Here is a 24,741-nt window from a genome sequence, read left to right on the forward strand (position 1 = left end):
GAGAGAGAGGGAGGGAGCGGAGGAGAGTGAGGGAACAAAGCAGAGAGAGGAAGAGAGTGAGTGTATTGCCTGCTCTGATTGGACAGAGCTCAGAGAAAATGTAGGTTGCAGTTTTAAACAACTTAATTCCTTGTTATAAGTTGTTAACTTAATTGGGTTTTATATAGAAATTATCTAAAATAATACTAAAATTGAGTAAAAAAGTTAAATCCACCACAACTACAGGATTTTTCAGTATATATATATTTTTTTTACATATGTGACAAAAAGCACAGACCACAGAGAAAGAGAATTGCATAAGATTTTAAATCTCCAAGTGCAAAGACGTCAGCGGGATATGGCAGTGAATAAACCGCACACCACAAGCTAAAAGTTGTGAGTGCACCTCTCCTCAGCTGTTTCCTGTCTAGAATAAAACGACTCACTTTGAGACTCTAAAAAGTTCCAACAAGGGGGTCATTACTTGCGAATGATGGAGGAGAGATGGATAATATGGATGAGAATGCTGCAGTTTAACAACTTTACGTGAGTAAGCGAGTAGTATTTTTCATGTGTACTTTATAATTGTACACTCAAGCACAAATTTGGCAGCAGTACTTGAGCATATTTGTATCCATGCAACTGATACGTGCGTACAGTTTTTCAGTACTCTTTCAACCACTGCCAAAAACATGCTAGTAAGATTGAATGCTAGTAAGGTTGAATTGTTCACCATTAATCTGAGCAGAACTGAAGAAGCGGCTTGGATGAGCAGCCAAATGTCTTCACTCAAGAACGTCTTTGTCCAGTTGACAGAATTGAATGTTTTTTGTTGTTTTGTTTTTTTTACTGTGGCTCATACTTGGATGACTGAGGGATTACACAGCCAAAGGTGCACTATGTAACTTCTGGAGGAGGTTCCAGTAACTTGCTTTTGTCTAGAGATTTTATTAATTTTCCGATAATGTTCTGCAATATCACATTAAACTTGTCTATCTCCATGGAGACAAGCAGGTGATGCTAAGTTACAGGTCACAACTGCTGAGAGCCGACCTCGCTCACGACAATAATGCATGTTTCTCAAGCATGTTTTTTGCAATGAAAACACATTCAATAAAAAAAAAAAAATGCATGATACACAACGCAATACTGTGGAACATTACAGGCAAAGTAATAACATCATCACTGAGACAAGCAGGTGTTGCAGCTTTAGCTACTGTACAACTGAAAAAGTTTGTATAAGAAATGGCTTGGTGTGAAAAGTGGCAACCTAAAATTTATCTTTGCAAATGTATTTTTTGAACATACATTGCTCCACTATGTTCAGAGTGATCCACAGGCACACAGAATGCAACGACATTTTCTTCAGACCGTCCCAGGGCACATACGGCAGCAAATGTCCCTCCATGGTGACTGAGGACTGAATGATAAATACATTTCATAAGTGCAAGTTTTAAAACACCAGCCTAATATGACGGAAGATTTTTTTTTATATAATGGCCAAATAGTCCACAGTAATTTAAAATTGATTATTTCATTATTATTATTATTATTATTATTATTATTATTATTATTATTATTATTATTATTAGTAGTAGTATTAGTAGTAGTAGTAGTAGTAGTAGTAGTAGTAGTAGTAGTAGTAGTAGTAGTAGTAGTAGTAGTAATATTAAAAATGTACATATATATTTGCAATAAAAAGCTATAACAGGCTAAATCCACTTACAAAACGTGCAATACTTCTTAAATCCTCAAAACGTGAAATAAAACGCTTTTGGTTTAAAAACATCATTTTCGCGTGAAAATCCCACCAATCGATCCAGCCCCGGTAAAACCCAGTAAACCCCTCTGTAATTCTGTGAGACTAGCGCCTCCGGAGGCTCCCGCGCAGACAGCAGCCGAGCCGTGTGTGGAGGGAGGGAGCCGGGGGGAGGAGGGAGAGGAGACCCGCTGCTGCTGCTGCTTGTGCCTGCCTCCTCTCCTCCACAGATCCACTCCACTCTCACATCTCTCCCGGTGCAGTCACAGCGCAGACCTGCTCCTCTCCGGACCGCGACCAGGAGACAGCGGACCGCACTCACACTCACGCACTACCCGCGCTTCGGTGACAGCTCCCGGCACGGAACCTACTCACTCACCCGCTTCTCTCTGGTTCTCCCGGACCTAGTGGACCTTTAGATTTCTTTGCGATTTTCCTCTTTTTTCTGGCTTGTTTTATACTTTCTCACAAGATACAACCACACTACCGAGAACCAGCTCCACGTCCGTCCCACCAGCTTCGTAACTTGCGCGGAGGATGCTACAGCCTTTGAGCCGCTGAGCTAACGTTTCCCAGCAGCGCGGGCAGCCTGTCAGAGTGACCCGGTCCGAGTGGCTCTTCTTCGGGGCACTTGGCAGCGTGTCCCCCCCATCGAGGAGCGGTTGTCACGACTGAAAAAGTGGACATAAATTGTGAGCGGAACACACGGAATAACACTTCTTTTCCTCTATTCGGGATTGTTTGACTTATTTTACCCGCCTTGTGGATTGTTATTTAGGGGTAAAGTGCTCCGTGCGGACAGCGGGCGGGAGCGGAGCCTGTAAGCCGGGCTGGAGCGCTCAGAGGCGGGCAACTGCGTGGGGCTTACTCGGTCCAGGTAAGAACTTCCACAACACCCCACTTTTCGGGCAAAATCTCAAGACACATCATAAATTCGAGATATTACCATGTTTCAGGCACGTAGCACGTCTTGATAGTCTTTCTCCGAGTCGTTTTTCCGAGCGACACATGCACTTTTTCCAGCATTTCCTCCGAGATGTGGAGTTGCATTTTAATTAAAAATCTCCCCATTCTCGCCGGAGCTCCAATCCCCAGCAGTTCTAACACGCTTGTCGGTCAAATAAACCCGTGTTAAACCCATTGAATGCTCATATCCAGCGCTTAATCCCGCCTGATTGGTATTTTACCTATATTACACTACAGTTTATCGACCCCGGGATCGATCCACTTCTCCTTTACATTACCGCCGCGTCTCCCTCGCTCTCCTCCCGTAGAATATCGCTTCTCTCCTGGAGGGTCACCCCGGGCTCCCCAATCCCATTTTGCATCGGGGAAACAACCCTTTAGTGAAGCCCGGGTTTGGTACACTTGCCACGGGGAATCACCAGGATTAAACCGGGCCTAAACCCAGTCCAAACCAGGGATAAAGAAGGACCCAACCAGAATATTAACCAAGTCTAAACCAGAACTAAGACTAACTCTGAGAAAAAAAAGAATAATCCAAGTGTAAACTAGGAATAAACCAAACTAAGGTGTACTAAAACAGAAATCAGGACTAAACCAGGATTAAACCAGCTCAGAAAAATGACAAACTTAAGTGTAAACTAGGAATAAACCAAACTAAGGTGTACTAAAACAGAAACCAGGACTAAACCAGGACTAGACCAGCTCAGAAAAAATAATACATTTAAGTCTAAACGAGGAATAAACCAAACTAAGGTAAACAAAACCAGAAATCAGGACTAAACCAGGTCTAAACCAGGTCTAAACCAGGTCTAAACCAGGTCTAAACCAGGACTAAACCAGGACTAAACCAGGTCTAAACCATCCCTTGTTTTGGTGAAATCTATAGGCTCCCCTTGCACGTACATTGCAGGTGGTAAGGCACACTCATCTGGTGTGCTCGCTTCTACGGGGACTGCATCTTGTACATAAAATGGCAGTAAAAGCCACTTATCGTTACGGATATGGGCCTGGGCGTGTGGTTTCAAGCTAATGTGTCTATAGGGAACATCTCCGGGCTACACAACGACTCCCTCCATTCATCATTTAGTACTTTACATGGATTTTAGAAGAGGCAGAAATTTGGACACCTGTGGCATGCAACCTGTCAATTCAAACAAAACGATGCACTCGCAGTAGTCGCATAGTCAAGACTTTTTTCAAAAGACCAAATTAGGTGCATTTTAGTAACGCAATTGAAGTAGATGTCTAATAAAAAACAAAAAATCCAAAAAACTGAATAGGTTTATGAAATTTGCATAATTGAAGAATTGCAAAAACTTAAATTTCTACTTAATTTTGTAGTTTTTTTTTGACTGGTTTGTATCATACACTCTCTTGCTAAGGGTATGGTATGCCTCTATTGAAGTACAGTAGACATATCGATAAGCGTAATGACAGGTTTTTATGCAAATTATTGCAATTTTGTGAAATACAAAGATAAATCAGACACAATTAAAGCAACGTGTAGTGACTTAAAATATTTGTATAACTTATCACAAATTTTTCAAATTTGCTCAAATTCCCACCATGTAGGACATACAAAATAGTTTTTTTTTGTTCAGACCCACAATCTCATTCAAGTTTACACTTTTGATCAATTGCGTGGCTAATATTTTATGCTAATTTTGCCACGTAAAGCTGCATTTCCGCTTCCATTTGACTTGAAAGACGTGTTCTATAAGATTTAAGCTGCGTACATAATATATTTCCATTCAAATCGGCTGCTCTCGTTGCTTTGTTCTTACATCGCAGCCCCCGTACTTGTACTGTGGCATATCTTTCAATTACATCTGACCACTCTGCATACTGTATTCCGAAGCGGGGATTTGGAGAGAATGAAAGAAAGAGAGAAAGAAAGAGAGAGAGAAAGGAGAGTCTGGTTTGGAAAGCGGCCAAAACGCGACCACTTTTAGCTCGGCAGCAGACTTTGACCTACTGTAATCGTGCCTGTGAGTAGATAGGATTGCAACTCATGTTTTACAAGCTTTTCCTATTAGAAAAATATGATAAAACTTATGTGTTGCGAATTAACACAAAAATATGGGTTTTTTAACGTTTTTGTGCAACAGCGTGTTCTTAGAGGCCGATCTCGGGTCTATCTCTAAGTCAGAATAGTTTCAAAAGTACTGCGTTTTCATTCGCCGATAATCAAGACACATATTTGCACAATTTGCCAGTCCCCTGAATGAGGTGTCCTCTAAATCTTAAACCTGCATTTGTGAACCTTTCAAATTTTCAGCAATTTTAGAATTTACAGCTTCTAGTGTTTTTTCTGTTTTAATTTTTCATTTTTGTACAAGCACGTATTATCGCCATACATTTTTTTTTTTTCACAATGCGGCAGTATTGTTAGCTAACGTATGCTCTATGTAGTCGACGATATCACCAACTCCTTCTACGTTTTACCAAATATATGGGTTTTCAACTTTCTGAAAGCCTGTGGTGTAGTTAATAACATCAAATCAAAATGAAGGCTAATTTTTTAAGTAATTTTGTGTCTTGAAATTGAACATGGAATAGCTCGTTTTGATTTTTCTTAGCCCTTAATGAAACTGAAATACTTCAAAATTAGAATAGGATTTCTGAAATTGCACAATCAACCACACATTGTTTTATTCCAATCTCTATCCAAACCATATCCCTGTTATTAAGATACATTTTTTAAGACTAGGCCTGTCACGATAACACATTTTGCAATGCGATATATTGCTGAAGTCAGTATAGACGATGAATGATAATATTGAATCCAAACCATGAAGTAGAAATATCCCCCAAAAAGTATTCTAAATGTACACTATGTTAAATATTGTTGGGCTGTATAAATGAATAGCAGAATGCAACACTTAAGTCATCTTTAAGTTTGTGTAATTTTAGTTCAAATCTTATCATACAGCAGAAAAAATAACCAAAAGTCTTCCATGACTACGAAGAAAAAGTCCCCACGATAAATACTGACCCCCAAAAATTATTCATCCATTTATAATATATTGAACAATAAGTCGATATAGTGATCATCGTGACAGGGCTAGTTAAGCCCTTAGTTTAGACACCACATATTAGTCAGTAGTTAAGTGTTAATTGGTATGCTAGTTAGTGTTTATTCATCTAGCTAGCAGCATAACACTTACGATTATTACAAAATCACCTATTGGCAATTATGCTAATTAACTCAACTTTAATTAATAGGAAACAAAATAGCTAACTGCTGCTTGCAAATTACGGCCTGAGACAAGGAAGGCATTAATAAGTTAAAAGTATCGAAAATCAGATTGATCTAATCGGTACTAAAGCTAGTATCGAAACTTGATCATACTTTGAGCAGGTATCGATGCTGAAAAAATCACATCCACGGGACAAAAATGAATCTTTCCTGAATATCTTTAGACCGATTTTGAGCTGTATCCGAACAAGTATAAGACACATAGACTAGTATACGCCCATGGACCACTATGGAACCGACCTGGACCACTGAGGGATTACACAGATATAAGGCCACATGGGAATATAAAAGAAAGTGCTACCATTTAATGTTGAAAATCACATTCTATTGTCTAAAGAAAGAGTGTGTTTTTTTTTTTTTTTTATTAGCATTGTGATGTTGGAATCGGTATTGACGCTATTAATAAGCACATTATAAACACTAACAGAGACGCAGTTAAGTGTTTTTCATGCTTGTTACCATGAATTAATCATCAAAATGTTACCCAAACCATCTATTCTATGTGTCTCCTCCCTTACACAATAAGCTCAAATACAGCCTTACACACAGACATAACAAGACAAATGCACAGAGCACATACATTTGGATGGGAGCATCGCAGATAGATGGCATTGTGCAGTGCGGTGGCGGCTCATGATAAATAGCCTGTATGCATCTGGAAGTGGAGTCGAGGCGGCGTAACCAAATAGACCAGAGACCAGTGCATTACTTACACCGGTGTAGAACTGGAGCTTGTTCAACATATACATGACAGTGTAATAATGCTTTCTGACAGCTTATGTAAAATATTGCCTCTTTGTTACAAATCTTGATTAGGGAAATTGTGGAAACGCCTGTCAAAGGGGAAAAGTGAAATATTGTTGTATGTATTGAGTGAAGTGATTAAGTGTGATTAAGTGATTAAAATAGTGAAAAGCTATAACCTCTACCTCCCTTTTTATGCTAATTAAAATGTAAACTGTGTAACTTTTCTGCATCTGTCACCTTCTTATCTCCAGATGGGGATGTAATTTCTTTGCCTGGAACGTTCAACTGTATTGATGCAGCTTTTTCAATTTCGATACCGATTCCAATACTGTGTCTTTAAGTATCACCTCACACCCGATATGAACCGATACCAGAGCAGAAACTGAAAACAGCATTAATTTAAAACTGATCTAGATGCGTTATGTATCTGTTATTTATGTGTCAAGTAACCACAGAGCAACTTTGTGTAAATAAAATTCAAACATTATGAGACTTTTGGGGGCAATTGCGGCCAGTGAAGTGTCTTAAATCAACTTATACCGTCAGCCCACATATCTACTGAACCAATATTTTAAAACTGATATCCGATTCAGCAAAATTTCCTGAATCGATGCCAATACTTGATACTACTACGAGAGCCATCCCTACTGTATGGCGTTAAACATATCTATCATTACATTACAGGTGTGAGTATGCTCGCCTCTCCACAGATCTTTAACTTGAGCTGGTGGCAGCACATGTTAACAATGCCATACTATGGAATATTTTGTCCAAACAATAACATCTCCATGGATAAAAGCAGGTAGTGTACACTCTACCAGAAAAGTTAGGCAGTCGACCTTTAACTTTGTCATGTTCTTGTGTCTTGGTGATGCGTGTTTATGTGTCTTCCTGACGCGTGTACATTCTGAGGCCGTCTCCTCGTTGAGTTTCCTTGGTGGAAACTGTCGACGCGTTCTACATGTGACCATCGCGACATGTTAAAATGCTATGTTTCGGTTAAACATTGCTTTTAGAAACTTAGACAGAAGAACTTGATCGATGTAGCTAACTTCTCCATCCTACTACGCGTGGACAGTTTTGAATACATAAATCTATAACTGCTTGTCTCCACTCACTTGATCCTGTGGTGGCTTCTGTTTGCTCATTTCTTAGTCAAATATCCCGAGGTATAACCAGGATTACATCACCGCCAATGGACACATGCAAAGATACTGAGCGAGGAGGCAGCCACTGTACTCCTGCAGGCCTGGTTAGAAAGGATGGTTGTGCTATTTTGAGATGAATTCTTGGTAATCATTATTTCCATATTAGTATTATATTTGGATAATTTGCATCACATTATCATATTGCTTCTACTTGATGTAAATGACTTAGAAGAAGAAGAAACGGTGCCTGCTTTAAATATTTAATCTTCTTTCGGTTAAGTCCTAGAAGTAGTATTAGTAGCAGGCCTGGTATTCATCATTGCAATTGTATTTAGAGTGATTTGTGCATGTTTGAGTAATCTTTGTTCTGTTGTATTCAAGACGTCATTGCTCCAATCGGCAGGCCAGGTCTTTAGTTGACTATAGTCCCAAAAAGTACTAGGAAACCGTGTATTTATATGAAAAAAGACAGTTTAAACTCAGTATTTACTCCCAAAGCTTACATCCTTACTTCTCTTTTATATATAAGTTCTGATAATCCTGAGAAGATATTCAGTTGACTACAAATTTTCGTAGTCAAATTAATCAACTAATGTAGTATACTCGAATCTGAAACAGTTTTGGAACGTTACCACCAAATAGTATATTGTGGTAAAGCCACAGTTGTGTTGTGTAAACGATTCCCAATGGAACCGGAGCAGGTTTCCGATGAAGAAACAAGACGTCAACTACGGAGAATCCAGCCCAACCAGTCCAACCTGATATACTGTGTGTACTACTGAAGACAGGGAAGAGACAGAAGAGGGAGAGAGGGGGAAGAGAGAGGGTAGAGAGGTAACGAGGGAGAGAAAAGAAGGGAGGAGAGAGAATAGGAGGGAGAACGAAGAGGTGGGAGAGAGGGAGAAAGAGGTAACAGTGGTTAAGGCGGTGAGAGGAGAAGAGGGAGGAGAGAGAGACAAGAATGGTATGACAGAAGAGAGACAGAAGAGGGGAAAGAGACGGGAGAGAGAAGAGGGGAAAGAAAGGAGGGAGAAGGGGGGAGGGAAAGAAACAGGTAAGGGTGGTAAGGGGCGAGAGGAGAAGAGGGGGGAGAGAGAGACAGAGGGAAGGGTGTGAGAGGAGACAGAGAAAATGGAGAAGAGAGAGGAGGTACAAATGGAGGGAGAGCGAGTCAAGGGGGTGAGGGAAGAAAAGGGGGAGAGAGTTTGGAGAGAGCAACAGAGGAAAGGGGGTGAGAGGAGAAAGAGCAAGAACTGGGTGGAAGAGAGAGGAAAGAGAGGTAAGGGGGTGAGAGGCGAAGAGAGGAAAGAGAGAGGGGAGAGAGAGACAGGAAAGTGGGTGAAAGGAGAGAGAGAGAGAAGAGGGGGGAAGAGACGGAGAGAAGTAAAGAGGGAGAGCGAAGAAGTGGGGGAGAGTAACTTGATAGTAGAGAGAAAGAGATAATGGGATGAGAGGAGAGAGCGATGGGGGAGTGAAGATAGAGGGAAGAGAGAGGGAGAAGCAAGTAAAGGGGGGGTAAGAGGAAGAGAGAGAAAAGAGATGAAAATCATATACTTAAGCATTGGCAACTCAAAGAAAAATAGACAGGCAGGAGATAAAGGAGAAGTGGAATTAGGGATGGGTGATAATTTATCGCCCATTTACTGGTTAACAGAGAGAAAATGAAGGAGAAAGAGAGAGAGAGGAGAGAAAGAGGGAGGGAGCAGAGGAGGAGGAAAGAGGGAGAAAGTTAAAATGCACAGTGTGTCGCACGCTCTGCTCCAGTCCTTTGCTGTCACACTTAAACCTGCCTTGAGCTGCAGCCCTGTACGCTCTGTAGACCTGCTTTAGTCCTGGTTTAGTCTTGGTTTTGTCCTGGTTTAGTCCTGGTTGAGTCCTGGTTTATCCCTTACCTTCTTCTTCATTAGTAATGGTTTGGATCTGGACCTGTTTTAGTCCATATTTAACCTTGGTTTGGTTCAAATTTAGTTCCAGGTTTAGTCCCAATTCTAATGTAGTGTTTCTGGGAAAGCACCCAACACATATACTCTCCCATAGTCCAGCTAAATTGTTGAGACATTAATTTAGTCCTGGTTTAGTCCTGGTTTAGCCCCGGTTAAGCGCCGGTTTAGCCCTGGTTTAGTCCTGGTTCAGCCCCGGTCAAGCCCTGGTTTAGCCCTGGCTTAGCCCTGGATTAGCCCCAGTTTAGCCCCGCTTTAGCCCCGGTTTAGCCCTGACTTACTTCTGGCCTAGTCCTGGTTTAGTCCTGGTTTAGTCCTGGTTTCCTCCTCCTGCAGGATCCCCCTGCAGGAGGAGGAAAAGGGCCAAATCAGGGCCCCCTCTGTATCGTGGTGTTTTCATATTCATACTTCAGATGAGTGTTTAACTGGTGTACAGTGTGCATTATTGGCACAGACATATTCCAAGCATGTAGAGCAGTTTAAGAGCTCACATTAAGCTTCTCCCACTAAAAGCTTTTTTATGGAGCAGATTTAGCGCTCAGGTCAACACTGTAATCTCTACTACACCATCTCCCTCTTTCACTCCCTCTCTCCTCTCTTTCTCTCTCTTCTTTCACTCCCTCTCTCTCCATGTACAAGTACTGACCATAAACTTTGTTGTAGTTTTCATGGTAAGTATACGAGAAAATAGCTCATGTTGAACGACACTTGAGCGATGGAATCTGGTTGGGCCCATCACTCTTTTATTTGCAGGTTTTGAATTCAGTTCAGTTTCAGTTCAATTCAGTTCAGTTTCAGTGTGTTTTGTTGTCGTTTTCTTTTCAGTTCTCATTGTTGAAATTATGGAATATTCTTTCTCTATTTTTTCTTTAATTTCAAAGCAATTTTCAAAGTAACACCATCTGACTTTCTGGACGTTACGCATCACCTGCCTCATCGCATCACTGCGAAAATAGAAAGCTAAAAATAGTTTTTTTTACCATATTGTGAATTATTAAAGCCATGGAAACAAGCAAGAGGAGGCCCAACTCTAGACCAAGTAAGAATCAGGTTTGTGGAGATGCAAGCCTGCTCACAGTAAGGATGTACGTTTCAGTGCCATAATCAACCAGAGTCAAAAAACACGCTCTTGTTGTGGTGTATTTTTTTGGCAAAAAACTTTCAAAATCGTTGCTTTGCCTCAGCTGTTAGTTAAGTAAACATGAAGATAGTATCTTTTTTTTTTATTATTATTATTTTAATTTTTCTAACAAGAAAAACTCACTTCAGTCTCAAAAAAACTCAAAAGTTACGCAGTGCACATTTAAAATAGTTTAGAAAATCTGAATCAAACTGAGGCTCTCTTTAAGACGAGGCCCAAGGGCACAGCGGCCATTTGAAGTGAGCATTGAACCAAACTAAATACATTTGAATCAGAACGAATACAAAAATCTCAGATAACTTCACAAATGTTTAGTTAAGATACGTTTTTACAACCATTTGTCAACTCTCCCATGACAAATTTCAAAACCTATTGTCATTCAAGCATCTGCCAACCTCCTCCTGGTTTTCTATTCAGTTCCTCGTGCTTTTTATAGCCGTGCTCTCCCCTGGTCCCCCGTTCACCCGAGGTCTCCACTCTTGTAGCTCTGATTAAAACCACAAAAGGCTGAAACGACTAGTGCTGTGGTCAATGGTGCGTTAGCTGTCAGCTAGCTAGGACCGCCGTAAACCTCTTCTCAAATGAATTTAAACACATTTGTCCAGCCTCCACAGATGCTAAAACCTTGTCTACTCTTTCAAATGTTACATATTACTCATTGAAAAGCTACTTGTTCATTAATAAATCATAACAAAGGTAAACAGAAACATAATTTAGTTGTTTTGAAGAAATTGTACTAAAATAACCTTATCACAGCATTTCAAGGTGCTACTTGAAGATTGCCATTATGAAGTTACAATACATTTTTGTTTTAACCATTTTCTTTGTCATTGGGCTTGATTTGTCCTGATTTAGACTTAGTTCTTGTTAAGATGTGGTTTAAATCCTGGCTAGCCTTGGTTTAGTCCTTTCTGAGATCATGGTCTCAGTTTTATTCCGATGAGTTTAGTTTGTTTTAGACTGATTTAATTAAACTTAGACTGGTCTTGTCTTGCATCATGGTCTGGTTTAGTCCTTATTTGGACCTTGTTTCAACCCAATCCTTGTTATACATGTTTGACATTGGTTTTTCTACACTTAGTTAGCTCTGGTTTAAGCCTGGTTTAGCATCGCTGTGTAACCCCTCAGTGGTCCAGGTAGGTTCCATAGTGGTCCATGGATATATACTAGTCTATGTGTCTTATACTTGTTCTGATACAACTCAAGATTATTCTAAAGCTAGGAAAGGTTCATTTCTGTCCTGTGAATGTGCCTTTTTCGTATCAATACTTGCTCAAATTTGTAACTAGTTTTAGTATCAGTAAGTATCTGATCTGTGATACTTTTGACAACCCTAGTCCTGGTTACCTCTATGAGTAATCCCATTTTGAATAATACCGTTTAGCTAGCATTTTTACACCCACCTGTCATTAACCAAACCATTCATGAGGGTACATCCTTTTGTGAACACACTATTACATTTACACTTTTGTTTCTTTAGTATTTCCACATTTGCGTTAATCCCGAAGCTTTAGAAGTCTTAGCAGTACATGCCGCTCATTAATTCAGCAGAACAAAAGGAGACGGCGCCGCGGCGACTCAGAGAAGAGTTCAAGGCCCTTCAAACAAAATGATTTTCACTTAAATTAAAGCCAACAAAGGAGCGCAAACTTGTGTTCAAAGATGTCCCACGGCTTTGGAAAAGTGTTGAGTCACTGTTGTCTTTTTAAAAACTTACTTTGGTCAAACTGTGGTGATGTGTCAGGAGGTACAGGAAAAAGTTGAAATAGTACAACTGATACTTTGCAGTGACATCACATTGGGGGGGAGTTCTACATGTATCTCTGTGGGGAAATGTTTAACAGTTACCATGGTGACACGAAGCACACATCAGCAAATATTGGCCAAAAGTTTCTAAATGGTCTGAAAATTCAAAAAAGATATAACATTGATTTAAACAATACATTTTCAGGAGCCAAGTGTTCATGGTCCTGTTTAGGAGTTTGATTTTCAACCAAAACGTGAGAGTGGCTAACTGAAAAACTGTTGGCTAATGCTAGCTAGCTTGTGACTGTAATGGTATTTGAGAGGAACCTGTTTAACAGCACAGATCAGCTCACCTGTCGTAGTTCCAGCTAAGTCAGTTCCCTCAGGTCAGAGTTAACTCAGGTTAAAGTCTAACAAAGACTCAGACAGAGCAGTGCCTCGCTTAAGCAAAATATCAATATCAATGCGCGAGATGACAATCAAAATAAAATTGGAATTTGAGTTGGCACATTTATCAAATTGCAACGTCTGCAGTTATTTAAATTAGAGACGTCAAGATACTTTGGCTAAGAAATCATCGTGCTTACTCAGGTCTAGTGTTGTCACAATATATTTAACATGTAAAAGTCCATTTGATACCGAGGAATAGACTCGATTCTCAATTTTGATTCCAATACCACGATGATAATAAAAAAACACTCTTTCTTTAGACAATAGAATGTGATTTTCAACATTAAATGGTAGTACTTTCTTTTGTATTCCCATGTGGCCTTATATCTGTGTAATCCCTCAGTCGTCCAGGTAGGTTCTATAGTGGTCCAAGTGATAGTTCCTCAAGTGAGTATCTGGTTTCGATTTTAGTTTTAGTAGTCAAGGTTTAGTTCTTAGGTAGACCTGATTTAAAGTCAAGATTTAGATTTTGAGTTTAGACGCCTTGATGCCTAATCTTTTCAAATGATTCATAAATTGTGCATTTAAAACTCATATAAATATCCATCTTTATAATTTGCAGCTTTTGTTTGTCTTTCCCACGTGCATTTAGTCCTGTTCTACTTTCTCGCTTGTTGTTTTGAAAGTGAATCATTCCAAGTGTATTTTGCCCTTCATAAAAGTATGTGGCCAAACCAGCCTTTGCTGCAGTTGCCGGTTCCACTCCCTCAGTCAACAGTCCGGGGTGAAAGTCTACCTCTAGACTCACTGTTGGTTTAATGATGTCGCTCTGGTTTCGGTGGATCGTCTTACTTGTGCTGCTCAAGGGCACGGCGGCAGCGTATGCAACTTCACCATTCAAAAGAGCAGGGTCGGGTTTCAGTCATTTTTGCTGTTGACAAAACGAAGCAAATATGTGGACAAGCTGAATTATTCATTTATGATACTGTAGGGCATAGCCAGTTTTGGGGTCATAAAATAAAATGATTAACACTAGTACTAACACTACCTGATTAATATTTTGGAAAATATATTTAAAATCTTGGTTTTGACATAAAATTCAAGAAATATACTATTATTATTATTGTTGGGCAGGTCCCAAGTAAATCAAAAGTCCGTGAAGTCTCATATTGTCTTCATTTGTCCCAGTCCTGCTCCCACTACTCCACTCATGCCGCCGTAAAATTCAAACCATCTACCATGTGGTTGTTAGGCGTGCACTTAACCCACTACTCCACTTTTGCCTCAGTAACCCAAAAGGCCTGGAGTTGTCCTGACTGTCCCATATTGTCTTCATTTGTCCTCGTCCCGCTCTGTACAGAGACATGTGTTCTAAATATGTTTGTGTGGAGGATTTAGAGCAGCTTTTGATCTGCTGCTGCTGTTCATATGGCATCCATCCATCCCATAATTCAATCCCATAATCCCCCGCTGCTGCTGCCGCGGAGACCGTTGCCAAGGGGATCAGCATGCAGTCACATGACTCATCACATGATCCAACAGAACCATGGGCAATGGGTTTGTCAGGAAAACGGGTCTATGGTCACTTTATATTTTTATTTATTTCAGAATTTTATTTATTTGTTGATTTATTTGATTATGTTTTAAATTGTATTATTATTATTATTATTATTATTATTGTTATTATTATTAATTCATTGATTTACTTCTTTTTTTTTTAATAACTGCTTTAATTTGTCACGCAGGTTTAGTCTTGATCTAGTCCCAGACAGTACAGTCCAAATAGTTTAGACCTGGTTCAGACCTGATACAGTCTTAGTTTAGACCCGATTTAGTCCCTGTTTTGACTTGGACCAGTACAAGCACAAAAGTTGTCAACGGTATTGAAAATGGGATACTAAAACTAGTATCAAAACTAGATCAATTGAGCAGGTATTAGTACTAAAAAAGTCACATTCACAGAACAGAAATGAACCTTTCCTGAATAGCTTCAAAACGTACTACCATTTAATGTTGAAAATCACATTCTATTGTCTGAATAAAGAGTCTATTCCTTAGTATCAAAATGAAGTTCATATAGCTGCACTGAAATGGAGCAAAGGATTATGGTCTACGTAGTCCTGTAGTTTTTGCTTTTTACCCAATGAGCTTTGCATTCAATGTGTAAATCCAAAGCCTCCAACTCTATTGTATCATATAGTTTTCAACACAAAACAAACTTATAATCTCCTCTTCATGCCTAGAGCAAGGCCGTTAAACTTTGCAATCAACCTGCTTGCAACAGTGCCCAAGCCAGTTTTTCTTCACTGAATTTTTATTGGTCTGGTGAACTTCCAGATTAGTCAGCCGTCCAGGAACTAAACCATGTCAGTCATCCGGTCTGGCTTCACTGAAAAAACAATTTACAAAAATGATTAACCATTCAGATATGTTTGTAATGCAGCTTTAGTTTGTATAGATCAGCTGTCAGACGAGGTGTGGTGTCACGAGGTATGCGTTCAACTGCTGTGGGAAAAATACTGTTTTTATAAGTTGGAATGAAAGTAGGTGGACTCAAATTCAATATATTGCACTGAACTGGTGTGAAATTTGGTGTGAAAAAAAAAGAAAGTTTAATTAAAATGAAGATGAATGGTAATGATGATTTTATGTACTGCCTAGATACTGGTAGTTGCTATCAGAAGGAATTTCTATTGTGTCGCTAACCCTAGTGGGAGCAGCCTCGGGGAAATAAGTCACCCGATTTGTCTGTTATTAATGTTCATATCTTGATTTACTGACACAACAGCGAAATAAAAACACCAGGATCATGTAGAGCGGGTTAATATGAACAGTTTAAGACTAAATTGATGAGGCTCGCTGCAGCAGTTACAGAGAGACGGGCGACAGTTTCAGAGGTGGCGGAGTAGCCGAGGATTGTACTCAATTAAGAGTGACGTTACTTTGAAATAATATTACTCAAGTAGAAGTACAAAGTAGTGGTTTAAGAAATTACTCAAGAGTAAAATGTATTTGGGAAAAGTACTACTAAAGTAAGAGTAACTGAAAGAATAACTGTCAGGACGTAGCATCTGATTTATAAGAAATAAATATACAAATAATTTCACATTGTTAAGATAAAGCTTTTGTCACTTGTAAAAACTTACTCATGTAGGAGAACAGTAACTTCAAGACAATTTTACTCAAGTAGGAGTAAAAATATGCTGCTAGAAAAGTACTCTGCAAAGTACAATTTCTAAAAAAATTTCAAATACCCAAGGAAATATAATGAGTACTAGCCACCTCTGAACATTTTAGTACTAGACTGTTTGTACCTTTACTACCTTTGGCACAATCACTACTGGAAGTACTATTATTACTAAATACTATGAGATCATTTGCTTTCGGCTTGACTCTTGTCCTGGTGTGATTACAATTTGATCCTAATTTTGTCCTTATGAATACTTTGTCTGGTCCAGCTCTAGTCCTGATTTTAGTCATAGTCTAGTCCAGGATTACAACCAGGTCTAGTCCCACTTTTGACTTGGGATGTGCAAGTGTGAACGCAGCCTTATACTAAAATGTACTTTGTTACTTTGCATAACAAAGTATATGTTTCTCAAATAGAAGTATTTGAAGTACAACTACTCCCAATACTTAAGTTTTTACTACAGCTATTACCACTGCCTGAAATGAAAGAGAATGTTATTATATAAAAAAGTTCAATTTTAAAATGTTCCGAGTACAAAGTTTATTGTAAAGAAGAAAAAAAAAATGCAATAATTTCAAAAGTTACAGAAAATCTTGGCCAAATTTTAAAATACCATATTTAAAAACATAAAAGAAACTTAACACAATAATAACGGTTATACTCATTCAATTTAAAGCAACACTGTGTAACTGTTTGATAGCAGTAACACACCTGCATAACTTCATGGAAATAGTTTAAATAAAAAGCAAAACAAAAAGATAATGAAATCTCAGTATCCTATAACTAAAGAAATGTGTTTGCGTTTAGTCTCGGCGTTGTCGTGGTAATAACCTTGTGTTCCTGTTCCTAAGGCGAGTTGAAAGAGCCCACGTGTCTCTGATAAATAAGGCAGGAGGCAGCCGATCCGCGCGCCCAAAAGTGAATAAAATATGAGAAATATCAAACGCGCTTTTGAAGTTCCGCCACGCTGAGGGAGCAGAGGTGAGTGTGTGGTCCCGGACAATGGATTACTGCAGTACTACTACCTCCTCTGTGTACTGCCGGCTACCATTATTGTGTACTATTGTTAAGGCAGGATTAGTGCTAGACAAACATCCTACTCATTCAAATGCACTCAGTCACAGATACAATGGGCTACAGGCGCTAGCAGCTGTCGAAAAGAGGATCAGAGCCGGGCTGGGGATCCCAGTTTAATATCGCCATGGAATTACAATTTCACTGTGAATGTTTGCAATTAGAAAACCAAATTTTGTACTCAAGTAAGAGTAACTTCAGAATAATATTACTCAAGTAGAAGTACAAAGTAGAGGTCCATGAAATTGCTCAAGTAAGAGTTTAAAAGGATTTGGGGAAACTGCTCGAGTAATTCTATGAGTAACTGTCTGAAAGTATTATATCTGATTTATAATTTGAGTTATTTTGCAGAGGACAAAACTTTACTTGGTACTTTATTTGAAAGTGACAAAAAACTAAATCATATCTGAAGGAGCGCTGCAAGAAACACAAAAGTTCAACTCATCAAAGTCACTTGTAGACTTAGTAACTACAACTTTTATTCAAGTAAGAATACCGTTACACTGCTATAAACTCAAGTAGGAATAAACGTGTGGGTCTGAAAAAATCAAAGAAGTAAAACATTCTCAAAAAAAATACTCACGTAAATGTAACTGAGTACGTCATTAAAGTAACGTGAGATACTTGTGTCCCTGTGTCTCCATAAAGTCTTGTTCTGAAATACATGGGATTCTTGTAGTAGAACATTTCCATCTAGAAACTGCAAATCTAATCACAACCACTAACTCTCCAAAATGTTTCAACCTTCACTGGCACGACTACGAGGCTGACGATTTAAAAGGACGGATGTGTGCGTTACTAAATAAAAGTTTGTGAATAGTTCCATTCACTGCCAAAGACGTTCATAATCATTTCAGAATTACGGACTAAAAGGATGCCAATTTTACCAAATCACCAAACTTAAAAAAAATATTTGTTATAAAAGCACTTGAAAGGTGTTATCTTGACCCAGTGCTTTAATTTATCATGATGAAAGGGTGGCTCCTTTTTGGTAGGAGTATGCCAGGAGTAAAGAAGTTCTTTTGGTACTCCTAGGCCCTGTTCCCTTGTCTGTCCTTACGCTGGTCTCGTCTGCTGTTTGACATTTTGGTGTTGAGGTGTCACATTTGGCGCTCACTTAGGACATGTGTTAGAATGGACAAGTCTCTCCATAAACCTTTGATCACTCAAGTCGTTTATACGGCCGTTGTTCGGTTCTTCCTCTTCCTTGTAGACGTGCTGCGATTTGGAGAAGGATCCAGCTAGGTACTCCTGACCAAGATCTGGAGAACTGTCTTTAGGTACTTCTGACCAAAGTCCTGGCTCAGAACTGGAATTGCGTCCACCTATAGGTACTCCTGACCAAGATCTGGAAAAATGTCTTTAGGTATTCCTGACTAAGATCCTGGCTGACAGCTGGAATTGCATCCGGCTATAGATACTCCTGACCAAGATGTGCAGAAGTGTCTTTAGGTACTCCTGACTAAGATCCTGGCTTAGAACTGGAACTGGGTCCAGCTATAGGTACTCCTGATCAAGATCTGGAAGAGTTTCTAGCTCTTGACCATAGTGTACTGTGACACTGTTCAAATCCAGGCTCAAAACGGTTTTATATTTCCTATTCTGTGAAGTACTTGAATTACTTTGTGTACAGATTGTAAAGGATTCTGGCTCAGATTTGGAGATTCGTTCAGCTAGGTACTCCTGACCAAGATCCTAGCTTAGCTCTGGATATACAAGTTAAACTAGGTACTGCTGACCAATATCTTCCCTCAGAACTAGGCAATTGTCCAGCTGTGTACTTCTGTTTTAATGGGGTAACCTGGGGTGCTCCAATAAGGTATGAAAAACATGAATAGTAAGAATTATTGATTTCTTAGAGGTGGGCAATACTCACCAAAAAACATAGGTGTCAATGGTGATATACTGAAGATAGTATTGTGCAAAAAGTACATACACTATCATCTTAACTACACAAATATCAGTATCAGTTTATCAGTACTTATTATTATACACACAATACTTGACGTTCTAACTTTGCACATCTCCAAAACAACAATTACAACATCTCCTGCCTCTACGATCTCAACATGAGACGTAATTATGAAATGATTATCTTCAGAGTTATGGAGTTGAGTTGAGGAAGTTGAGAGTGAAACCCAGTCTAAAATAGCGTTAGATTCACTGTGTGACCTATGCACTTTAACACATGACCTACGTGACCTCAAAATGTCGCACTTTGGCACCCAAATGTTTACAGGCATCTGACAAATGGCGTGCTAGCTTACAAAAGGCTAATGGAGCTAGCTGGTCACTGGTCACGAACAACTTTTACTTGTTCATCCTGTTTGGGCTCTTTTTATTTTTTAAGAATTTACTTGAGTGCATTTTGAGTACAAGGCGTTTGATTCTGAAATGATTAAAACAGACAAAGTTGCAAACGAATGAAAAAAATGTATCAACAACATTTTTGATATTAGCGAATATGAGGAATTACAGTGACTAATTTCTTTAATCATCATTATAACAATTAGCTACTGCAGAAACAATAGCTTCTCACACATGTTTACACTACTGGTTAAATTCCTACTGTGTAACTTCAAACAGTAGCTTAAACATATCATTTCAAACACACTGACTTCTAACTTGCAAAACTGGATTTTACCGTTTTTCTCCCAGACTGTAAATGTCACTGGAGCCTGTCCTGTATTTTGTAAATGGAGTGGGCGGAGTTTGGGCCTGTGTGCTGTAAATGAAGGGGGTGTGGTTTGAGTTTGGGGACCATTGTCATGAGAATTTACTGTTTTGGTTTGGGAAGGACACGGTACAGTTTTGGTTTGGGTTTCTCGCTGTGAGCATTCTCCTTCTATTAAAGTTTTACTGGAGTTTCCCATCTACCGGAGCACACTGAACACAACGCAGGTCAGTTTACAAGTTTACAGATATTTTATAGACTTTAAATTCCTCTAATTTTTCCAATTCTTTTTGAATTTTCTAAATTTTTGAATTGCGTAGTTTTGATGATGTCGTCTTAATGTGGACTGGACTATACTTTTTGTAAGCATTTCTTAAATTGTTGTAACTTTAAAATTGCAGAAATGGTAAGACAATTTGCAATGGCTTGTAAAATTATCCAAAATTGAGAATGACAGTTGTAATGGATGCGCATGGATGGAGAATGGATGCATTCTGGTGTATTTTTACTTTTACGATAGGCTAAAAATAGGTTTGCTGATTATGCATCGGTGTAATATTTTTGGAATCTGAGTTTTATTTATTGAATTAAAATTGCCGTGTAGCGTTCAATTTGGTGGCTTGTAGCTAAAAATCAACCCTAAACTGGAGGGAAAAAGTCTATTTGGGATTTGACAAGCTGCTTTTTAAAGATATGAATCAAGACAAGCTGCTGAGATAGCTTTATTTGTCATCCGTTACTGGTCAGTCATGTCAGTTGGTAACAGGGTTGCCAGATAAGACATTTAGCGTCGTTTAAAGAGCTGCCACGGGTGAAAAATATTATCTACGGGTTTGGCCAGTGTTATTTTCCACGTAAATGTATTGATTTTAGAATAATTCTATTGAAAGTCCTGAATTTCAGTGACAAATGTTCATATCCAAAGCCATCAGCGCTCTGTGGAATTGAGACAGGGGACGAGGCAGGTCTGTGTCACCGAAGGAGCATTACTTTTATAAAAACAGCAGAAAATCCAGTTGTGTCGTATGTTCCGCGTTTTTTTCAGATGCTCTTGCGCGGGTTGAAACGCTGAAGCCTGGCAGCCCTGGTTGATAAGCTAGCTTGTACAGTTTTAGCACAAAATAAAATATAATAATGTAGCCTAATTGAAATAAATGAATGCCAATATGCTAACAAGTAAAGCGTGTCTGACAATTCTGCAAAAACTATGCATATAAAAAATACAAAACTGAGTTAAATGTACTTTAAAGTTAAATGTGTTGTGTTTAGTTGCTTTTTTTTTTTTTTTCCTGTTGTACCTGAAGTGGCCATAACATCCTGTCACTTAGAAAATGTGTTAGAATGGACAGAATTTTGAGAAAACTGTAAGGCCTAATATGGTACCTTTAATACTTTGCTAATTTACAATAGTACTGTAGTATTAATGGCATTTTAGTCCCTTTTTTATTTAGGTTCAAAGCCTTTAGTGTGTCATTATTGTATCTTGCTGTTATCCAGGAATGAGCTATCCTAGTTTCTAAATAGCGTAGGACTTTGACATGTTAGCTTAGATAGTTTGCTCGTAGTCGCTAAGTTTAAACCCGTAGTTGTATTTCAAATAGTGATTGTCTCTTTTGCTAGCGAGCATTTTCTGTCACTAGTATTCTAAATGTTAGCTTTTAGCACATGCTGAGTCCCATTTTGGTGCAAACGTGTGATATTTGGAGCTCATTCAGGGCATGTGTTAGAATGGACAGGTCACACAATGAACCACTAACCACTCAACTCATGATACAATTGTTTGGCTTTAGTTCCTCATTTTGTTTCCACAAGTTCCTCCTTACAAATTGCTAGCATTCTCATCCCTCATCAAAATTCTATTGTATTTTACTTACCACTTATTATCTAATTTTGGTCTATATAATTTTGCTCATTTTGGTCTAAATGTACACTATCATCTCGAAAAAAAAAAAAAGTGTTTCGATCATTATCCCCCAAATAAATGCAACAATCCAAGAACTTTGCATTATCACGGCATGACTATTGTAATTTTTAATAGGCTTGATGTGTTTCAATGAGTCTGCAAAAAATGATAATGCCTCCAACACACTGCTAAGAACTACCTCTATAAAGTTTCTCCATGTCTCTTGACTTTTGTCCCCGTCTAGCTGCCGTACTGCTCCTGGACATCTAGTATTCACCTTAATCCAGAAGTTACCATGACTACCGCCATCGTCATTTTGGTGGTATTATTTTGCATGGGGCTAGCGATTTTGAGCAGATAAGTTGTATAGGGACTACAGAGCCGTTTTAAAGCCTCCCTGAGAATCACTGAGGTGTCGACTTGTTAGTCACATGAACATAGAACGTTTGACACAACTTGAAATCATAGAAACTTTTCCCAAATTCGCCATTGAAAAGAATGGAATTACCTTTTAACCCGTTAGTGCCACCACAAGAAAGCACAGTTTGGGGTGTTTAGAGGCAAAAGTGGGTGGGGCTGAATCAAGTCAGTGCGTAAATAGTTTTAGCTTAGTCATTAGCTAGCATTTTTATCGCTCATTTCATGCCAAAACTGCACAAACCTTTAATTAAACAGTTTTTTAAAAATATGTTTAGGTATGAGTATGATCAATTTTTTTTTTTTTTTTTTTTTTTATCTGCTATTTTTGCTGTTTTTTATTAGCCTGCTCACTGTAAGAATGCATGTTTTTTTCAAGGAGTTTTGAGCAATTAAAACACCTATGGAGATAAAAAACACAGATTAGTTTAATACACTACAGTGGAACATTTCTGGACATCTCCATGGTAAAAAACACATACTCCAATAGAAAAGTTACATAGTAGATCTTTAAGTAAATTAGATATATTCTGAATCAGTTTACAAAATATATATTGTCCCGGACCCCATAAGTTTGTCCACATCTAAAGCTCCTGGATGTCTGGGCGGTTGACCCTATGTCCCTCCCGTCTTTGTGAATAGCTTGGTGGGGGACACAGCTGTAGAGCAGGAGCACAGTTGTAGTTTATTGTCATGGTAACGCCTTGGGCACGCCTCTGTCTCGGTCTCACACGTTTTTGTTTGACTTCACACCAAAACAAACAGGTTGAGCCACACGCCCCTCTCATTGAAATGCACCAGTGGTTTTGTCAGACAGCACGCTTTCCACTAAACAAGTCTGAAATGTAATACTATAAGAACTTCTGACTCGATAAACTACAACTTTCTACAACGGTTTGCTTTGATCGGAACAGTCAAATATTTCAGAATAAGCAAACTGCCGACATCGGTTATGAATTTAGATAGGCTGTGTCCAAATATTGATGTAAAAAGCTACGGTTGGTGAGTTCAAATCCAGAGAACAAGTTGCTCTTAAGTTGCATTATGTAACTTTTCTGGTGGCGTGAACTCATAGACAGTATAAAGAAGTGGACTGAGTGAGTGTGACGTCACCCGTAACATTCAGCTCCAGTCAAATGAAGCTCATCGACGCTAGCAGTTATAGGGGCGAGGTTGGACCCGAGTTCCATATTTGGAATTCTGACTGCGAGTATCATAGCAACCAAAGAGCCAATCTGAAGCAACGCTGTTGAAGGTAACGCCCCTTCCTGCTCACTCCTCTGGTTTGGCAGAGGGCAGGCACTTAGCTAGGTCAATTTATATATATTTACAGTCTATGGGGGAAACTCCATCTGCGTGTCTCCATGGAGATGTTACGACTTTGTGTGGAATGTTCTACAGTATGGCATTAACTTATCTATCTTAAATGTATTCAATTACAGGTGTTTTCACTGTTAAGGCATACCCCATGAAATATATGCTTAATGTCATACTGTTTAACCTTCCAGGCAAAGCAATGGCCTCTCCATGGGGAGAAGCAGGGAAAATTACATTAAGTAAACATATTAAAAGAAAATGCCTAGCTAACAATTAGCTAGCAGATATTAGTTTAACACAACTATCTTAAAACAACATGGCTTGTCTGAAACGTCATGAAAAAGTTTAATTCATTTGCTTATAATTAATTAAAAGATATTGCAATAGTGATTAAACTATTTAATAATTCAGCCTTGATACAAAGTGTTTGGATATTCGATGGACCACATGTACCCTCTGGCCCCTCTCAACTTTGTCCTGTCATCTTGTTAAATATTTACTTCAAACCCTTGTCCACTTCCTCTTGAGCCCCTCTAAAAATTGGTGGGAAAGCGAGGATCCCTGTCGCATCCCTAGTGGATTTTTCTTTTTTTTGTTGTTGATTTTGAGATTTAGTGGGAGCGTGCACATCCCTCTCTTCTCACTCCTTCATGAGATAAAACCACTTGTGACTTTTTGGCCTTTCCCAAACTCTCATTATTTACATGTTCCAGAGCGTTGGACAGCCGCTGGGACACTAAACAGGAAGCTCCATACATTCACCAGGGACTGACAGGGTTATGGAAAATGTAACTGTCTATGTGCTGGTTCTCATAGATAACACATTTGAGTTTTGTTTTTAACAAGATGTGTAAGATGTTTTTGTAAACTTTCACGTTTTATGTATTGTTAATAATATCAATGCATTTGTTTTATAGCACTTTTTTGGATACTCGCATTATTCATTCACACAGGCCACAGGCGCCCCAGGGCAGACTGACAGAAGCGAGGCTGCCAATCCGCTCTTACGCATCTCTGACCATCACCAACACTCACGCACGCATCACATTCATATTATATTACATTCATATCAGGCAATGTGGGTGCCTTGC

At 39.0% G+C, this 24,741-nt stretch overlaps 1 protein-coding gene across 2 annotated transcripts in view; it reads left to right on the forward strand.

The window, feature by feature from the left end:
* Positions 1–1,998: 1,998 nt before the first annotated feature.
* The window catches only part of LOC117370734 (protocadherin-1-like), a 42,754-nt gene continuing 20,011 nt past the window's right edge, over positions 1,999–24,741 (forward strand). Inside the window, exons 1-2 of one of the 2 annotated variants that reach the window (XM_055221683.1) lie at positions 1,999–2,430; positions 2,517–2,615. The gene's annotated coding sequence lies outside the window, so the exon portion shown is untranslated. Of the gene's footprint in view, positions 2,616–24,741 lie in introns of both variants that reach the window. The other variant, XM_033966263.2, reaches the window with a different exon arrangement.

Source organism: Periophthalmus magnuspinnatus, chromosome 5 (genome assembly GCF_009829125.3).
Source record: "Periophthalmus magnuspinnatus isolate fPerMag1 chromosome 5, fPerMag1.2.pri, whole genome shotgun sequence".
Taxonomy (NCBI): Eukaryota; Metazoa; Chordata; class Actinopteri; order Gobiiformes; family Gobiidae; genus Periophthalmus; species Periophthalmus magnuspinnatus.